Raw genomic sequence first — 4,587 nt, forward strand, 5'->3', positions numbered from 1 at the left:
GGAAGGAAGGAAGGAAGGAAGGAAGGAAGGAAGGAAGGAAGGAAGGAGAGAAAGAAGGAAGGATTCTATAAAGATCTAACAAAATAAATTCTAATACTTTATTGAAGACTTTAAGAAGACTGAAATAGAAAACTAATGTGTTTATCAATAAGAAGAATAAATATGATTAATGTCAGCTGCCTCCATATTAATCTTTACATTTGATTCAATTCCATTGAAAACTTCAATCGAGCCCTTCATAGAATTTCAACATTTTGATCTTAAGTTTTATAAAGAGGAATAGACCAGGCGTGGTGGCTCACGCCTGTAATTCCAGCACTTTGGGAGGCCGAGGCAGGTGGATCACATGGTTAGGAGTTCGAGACCAGCCTGGCCAGCATAGTGAAACCCTGTCTCTACTAAAAATACAACAAATTAGCTGGGCGTGGTGATGGGCACCTGTAATCCCAGCTACTAGGGAGGCTGAGGCAGGAGAATCACTTGAACCCAGGAGGCAGAGGTTTGTTGAGCCAAGATCATGCCATTGCACTCCAGTCCAGGCAACAGTGCAAGATTCCATCAAAAAAAAAAAAAAAAAAAAAAAGAAAGAAAGAAAAAGAAAAAGAATAAAAAGAATAAAGGACTAAAATTAGGATATCTTAAAATAAGAGCCAAATGGAGGGACTTACTGTACCAGGTAACAAGCCTTATTGTAAAGTTATGATAAATAATACCAGGAAGGAGTAGGAGGGGATAAACAAATGGTCAATGAAAGACAATTAAGTACTCTGTAGACAAAATACATCTGAGGTGACATGAAAATCACTGATGAATGCTTAATACATGAACAGCAGATGCAGGTGCAGAAATTGGTCAAAAACAAAATGTAAAACTTAACTTAGAGCCATGCACAAAAAGTGTTTTGAAATAAGGTAAAAAATTACATGTGAAAAGCTAAATTTTCAATTTTGGAAACAAATATAGCCAAGTATATTTATGCCCTTGGTTTATGGATTAGATTTCTTAAATAAACCACAGAGGTACAAGTGTGAAAGCCTCAAAACATTTATATTTCTGGTAAAATTAAAATTAAGATATCTTCTCTTAAAATTAAAATGTCTTCAGCCTCAGAATAATAAATGAAAAGTCTATTACTTAGACTATATAAAATTTCTAGAAATCTATACAAAAAGAGACAGAAATGAACAAACCCAACACAACATTCATAGAGGAATAAAAATAAATACTGATACACACTTTTTAGAGCACTTAACCTTAACCATCATTTGAGAAAATAAAATACACATGTATTTAAAAAAAAAAAAAACACATATTTTCGCCACACTATCAGACAAAATGATGAACAATAGGAACTCTTAAACACTGCTGGCTGAAATGAATATTGGTACAATCACTCTGGAGTGCTATTTGGCAATATGAGGTGAAGTTGAAAAAGAAGATACACATACCATGTACACATAAAGGTTTCTACTCATAAGTCTTGAGTAACACCTGCAAAAGAATGTTCATTGAACTGTGTCTATATTAGCAAAAATGTCAGAAAAAATTCCAAAAGTCTGTTGATGAGAGGATAATGATTTATTTTAGACAACAGAATACTATCCAGCATTGAAAATAAGTAAATGCTAACTACGTTTTTCAACCTGGATAAATCTGACAGCATAAGTAAATGTTAGCCACATTTACATACAAAAATAAGTAGATGTTAGCTACGTTTATCAGCTAGGATGACTCTCACAACATAATGGACATCTAAATGCATACATACATATGTACAAAGAAAAACAGAGAGCAAAACACCCATTGTATAAAATTAAATGTGTGTAAATATTCCTATTTTTGAAATATATTAATATATATTGACAGTATAAAATATAAACACAAATATGTGAATAATAACAAGCCAAGTGATTTGACCACTGATGTTGGTTATATTTTTGATATTTCATTGGGATTTCTAAATCTTTTAAATTTAAAAAAATTAATCATGTTATTTTAATCACTTTCTCTGCTTAATATCCACAGTAGAAACCCTCTTCCTATTATCATGCCACAAATATAAGCATTTCCTATTTATTTTTGCCAAGCTATTCTCTTTTATGTTCGGTGGCAATAACATCTGCTCCCAATGTGTCAGCTTTCAATTTTATGAAAATATCTTTCAAATATACATCTCTAGTCTAAACCACTCCCTCACTAATTCTGCATTTTCAATTTCCTGTTGGGTACTACCAGCTGGGTGTCCTACTAGCAACTTAGAGTATTTTATTGCATGAAGATCAAACAAGGTTTAGCTAAAGCTCATTGAACATTACTACAATTAGCAAACAAGAACATGTAACCTTTGTTATGTGCATTGTCCTGTAGCTATATTGATTTAGAACCTTGTTCATAATCTCTACATGTATTTATGAATCCTTTACCAAACTCCAAAATGGTGGGAAGGACTTCTTATAACTTAAAGAAATGGAATAAAGTAAGTTCATGTTCCAAATGGCCTAAAACATTTTCATTAAATGTTTTTTATTTGAAAGAATACAAACGGCATGTTTTATATATATTATAGTATCCTGACTTGAGTATCATCAAGCAGGGAGCAGCTGAACTTATTTGCATTCTTTTGGTCTCCCTGACTTTCTCTGTTTTGATCTTCACTCTTTTAGTGTTGATCCCCAACAAAATAAAAACAAAAGCAAAATGCTTCACTTAATCTTGTTTCTCCAGTACGCTGATACCCATCACTTTTCATCCTTGGTTTTCTTCTACACCTACTGCTCTTCTTCCTCTGAAAATATTCAGTTCTTTACCGGTTGAATTCTCATTTCTGACAATCAACCATATATTATACTTTATCTGGTCCTTTAAATCTTTAATAATTTCTGAATTCAAAATTCAATTGTTTCTTTCGAATGTATATTTTATTCAATCTCTTTATAGAATGTAATGCCAATAACTATATATTTTTTAAAACACTTGTTTTTTATGATATTTTTCTTTTTTGTATTACTCTTTTATTCTGGAAACACTCCTGCTCTGTATATTTTTCTGTTTCTCTTATTCTGCCAGCTTCTGAAATATTGTCTCTCAGATAGACTTAAAACTTAGGGGGTTTTATTTTATTTTTTCCTGGGATCTAATACTGAGTACTATAATAAAAATGTACTTATGTTTTGATGAGCCATGCATGAAAAGAGACTTAATTGCAGACTATTTTAGACAGCTTAACATTTTGCATAAATATCAACATAAAAATTAGCCCGAGACAGAGGAGAATGGAATATTATGTGTCACACTAGAGTCCAGTGCCTTCTGAGCATATTTCATGATTACTGTACATTGTTGTGGAAGTCCTCCTCTTTCCACTCTTTTTCCCTAGTCATCTTTCTGTAATAATGCTATTTCTTGTGAGCTGTACCCCTCAACCCTTCCCTTGGAAGCTGCTATATCCATGAAAGAAAAATGGAATCCCAGTCTCTTGACAACCTTTGTTCTAGATAAAGTTTGGAAAGAGATAGATGATTTAAAGAAATAACTTTTTAGTTTTAGTTAGAATTTTTAGGAACTATCTGGGGCTAAGGCAGTCTTTCCTGCTAAGGAAACATTTTCAAGGTAATAGATGGTCTCAGGACAAAGATCAAAGAAATCCGGAATACTGCCAGTAAAATATGGCCTCTGGGAATCCAGAGTATGGCAGAAAGGCCTTTGTTAAGACCTCAGAAAGATATGAAACAGTTTCTCAAATGCCTTTTAAGTTCAGCAAAAAAAATTCTCTAAGAATCTAAGAGCGTGCCCCATTGACTCTCTTGGCTAGACAACAATGCTTCTAAATTCTTAAAAGCATTGTTACTCCACTTCTTTACAGGGGTCTAAAAGAAGAAGACTTATCTTCAAGATAATTGTGGGTATAGATTCTGTCTAATGGAATGAAATATAAACCAACAGATAAGAAATTTAGAGCTAAGGAAAATTATCATTAGGAATGGGGCCCTAATGAAGAAACTGGGAATATATGCCCAACTATTTTAGAATGTGAAGGACTGGTGATTGAATGCTTGCTTTTCCCCTTCAAGTTTTGGGGTGTCTAGTACAGTTATTGTATACCCAGATTACCATTGTATGTTCAATGTGTATGGGAAAGATTATCAGCCTCTTTTCTCCTAGAAACAAAAGAAATCATATTCAAGTAACTAAACCAAAGATGAACATCTCTTACTGTCTCCCTCTGAATTCTGGACCTGTGAATTGCATGAAGATAAAATATTTTTTGTTGTGTGCCACTAAAGTCTCAGCATGTTTGTTATGCAGCAAGTGTTAAAGGCACTTACGTATCTTCTCTCTTATTTTCAGATTTCCTCTATAATCATAGATTAAGAGGACAGGAAAAGGGAGAAGAAATCATTTTCAAAGGAAAGAAGGACAAAAAGGTCTTACAGCAGAATTTACTCAGCATTTCAAGACTTGGAAACAAGACCAGAAACAAACAAGGACCAATGAGGAAGAGAGTAAATAACATTTTTCTAGTGCATTTCAAATGTTGATGCTTTATATAACTCACCATTAATTAAATTAACAGCCCTGAGACATAAA

This window comes from Piliocolobus tephrosceles, chromosome 5, assembly GCF_002776525.5.
Source record: "Piliocolobus tephrosceles isolate RC106 chromosome 5, ASM277652v3, whole genome shotgun sequence".
Taxonomy (NCBI): Eukaryota; Metazoa; Chordata; class Mammalia; order Primates; family Cercopithecidae; genus Piliocolobus; species Piliocolobus tephrosceles.